Here is a 3,061-nt window from a genome sequence, read left to right on the forward strand (position 1 = left end):
GTGCACGACAGCGAAGGTAAAACGAACTTCTACCGTAATATATAGAATGGTCGTAACCATCAAAACAATGCAAGGTTGATTACTTTTGTATTTTTTATTTATTTTGTTGTCCTCATGAATGTCTTACAGGCTGTTGTTGATCAAAGATTAGGTAAATTAGACAAACGTCGCTGTAGTTAGTCTATAGCTTAAAATGCATCCTTATCCCTCATCAATAAATGATCTAGGCCCAGATTCTCAGACATGGATTAAGACTAGTCATAAACTACAAACTTTTTCAGAGGAGATCTTCGTTTAATTTTTCTCATAAGAAATCTTATCTTTTGGCACAGCAGAGTATACTGTGGAAAATGTGCTTTACCGTCATACAGAAACACCATCCAGCCTCCTGCATGCAGCCTAATCCAATTAAACAATCCAATTCTACATTACAAAAAACAGCACTGGCCACTCCATTATGGACCAACCAATTGTCCCTTTTTAGAATTCAAGTTAACTCTTGCCTTCCTCCCACAACAAACACATAATTTATGCAGTGAGAAAGTGAGTGAGATGAAAGGGTTTAGAGAGACCAAGACAGTCCTAAATGGTGTCAGGGCTCATTGGTGAAGACGGCTGAGATGTATACAGTCACATAGAAGCCTGGGATGATAGAAGCTTGTTACATAACTGCATCCAACCACGTCCAACCTTACTGACTAATCCTGTGAGACATTTACATTTATTCATTTAGCAGACGCTCTTATCCAGAGCGACTTACAGTAAGTACAGGGACATTCCCCCCGAGGCAAGTAGGGTGAAGTGCCTTGCCCAAGGACACAACGTCATTTGGCACGGCCGGGAATCGAACAGGCAACCTTCAGATTACTAGCCCAATTCCCTAACCGCTCAGCCACCTGAGACGTCTTCCCACACGCCCCTCTTCCACTCCACAGCTGCGCCAACATCTCCCTATGGCGACCATCGAGTGATGAGCAGCACAGGACCCGGTTGGGAGAGTGAGAGGTGGCTTTGCTACCCTAATCCTCACATGCGCTGGCATTGAATGGATTTTTCTCTCTGTGCTTGCGCAGAGGTAATGCACAAACATCTTGGGAGAGATTCAGTTTGGGGAGCCTCAATCCCTGTGTGACTCCCACAGACGAGCGTTGAAAGGAGGGACTGGATTTGTGGTGTCAGAGCCAAATTGTAAACGCATTTGTGTTGACTCGAAGGGCTGACGTTTTGTCGCGAGGGAGAGGGAAAAGGTTAGTCGATTATTGTAACAACGAGACTGATGGGAGATGGTAGTTTTCCTCAGGGAGCGAGTTTGAGTGTCAGGCATAAAGGAACAGAGGGCCAATAATCCCATCTGACTGGGCATTGATGAGGAGCCGGTGACAAACAGCGGGAAGGGAGAACAGCGGGGGGGGAGGGGAGGGGGGGGGGAGATCCACCCCCCTGCCACATACACAGGTGGAGTCACCTATCCTTATCCGATCCTTAATCCAATATACACCCTGCAATGCTCTCCTAGTTCCCTCCCCAAGCTGCTCATCCTATTTGGAAAGCAGACTCCCATTATGACTTCATTGGACTTTCTCAGTGACATATCCACAGGTGGTGTGGATTTGTATATATCACATCTATCTGTGTGTGTGTGTGTGTGTGTGTGTGTGTGTGAGGGGAAGGGAGCATGCTATTTTGTGGTCAGCTTCTACAGGGTTGTAAATGACAGAGGCTTAATCATTAGAATCATTTCACTGCCAATCTACTGGTGATCACTAGCATTCTATCTTTGGTTGGCTCTGAAGTTAGAGGTATTAAAGGTCAAGTGTAGCTTTCAGATGTCCGTGTGACTGTTTATTTTTCTGTCTGTTCTGCCTGTGGTTGGTGTTTGTACTGTGAACCCAGGACCTGCCCCCCTGGGTTACATCCAAAAGCCAGAGTTAATCATTCCCCTGCCTCATCCTTTACTTTTGGATTCATAATTATTCTCCTTTCAAACCTGGAGATAAAAATGCATAATGATTTAATTGTCATCGCAGTTAGCTCAAAATTAATAGGGCGACTAATCTCCTTTGCTGAGACTGATTAGAAAGGAGAAATTTAGAGCACAATATTGACAAGAATACTTTCTTTGTATCACACTTTCTTTGTTGTCATTTAAACATAAATTCAAAGCATGTGAAGTAGGTTGAAGTGCCTTGCCTAAGGACACAACGTCATTTTGCACGGCCAGAAATCGAACTGGCAACCTTAAGATTACTAGCCCGATTCCCTAACCGCTCAGCCATCTGACTCCCACAACGTGAATCATGATAGGATGTTGTCATCTTATAATTTATACAAAACATTTTGTATGAATGCCTTTTATTGTCATTGCACATAACAACAAAATGAAAGTCGTTGTATATATCCAAGAGGGAATGTCTCCCTCAGGAGTTTCTAATGGCTTGGCATGTTTAAATTGTTGTATCAAAACAAACAGTTCTCACTCAAATTGTAGTCCTTTAATGGCACATTTTTCGTATATAAGTACATTTCAGCTTTTCCACTGCCAAGTGCAAAGGAGGCTATTTTAACCCTTGTGCTGCCTTCGGGTCACATGACCCAAAGGTTCATAACGAACCATCGTTGTGTTTACCCAATTTTACCCAATACAAAAACAAATTAAAATAATTTTCTTTTAACCTTTGCAATGTGGGGGGTCTGAGACAGCCCAACGGTTAAAAGAAAATGCTTCACTTTGTCTTTGTATGCGGTAAATCTGTCGCAATACGACGGTGGGTCACAATGACTGATGGGTCAGAATGACCCGAAGATAACACAAGGGTTAAGACAATGCCTGATCATGTTCCTGGATTTGAGTTTAAGAGAGCGTTACGAAAACGAGCTAATTACATGTATAAATGTGTGAAACATCATTCATTTTTCATGATCCGATTATTGCCCCGATGTGAGTTGCAAATCTGATAGAGAGAAGATCAAAGAAAAAAACGTAAGGGTAAATCGGAGCAGTTGTGAAGGATGTTAATATGTCTCTGCTATCAGACAACAACAAAACTTTTTGCAAACAGCT

Source organism: Osmerus eperlanus, chromosome 5 (assembly GCF_963692335.1).
Source record: "Osmerus eperlanus chromosome 5, fOsmEpe2.1, whole genome shotgun sequence".
NCBI classification, from domain to species: domain Eukaryota; kingdom Metazoa; phylum Chordata; class Actinopteri; order Osmeriformes; family Osmeridae; genus Osmerus; species Osmerus eperlanus.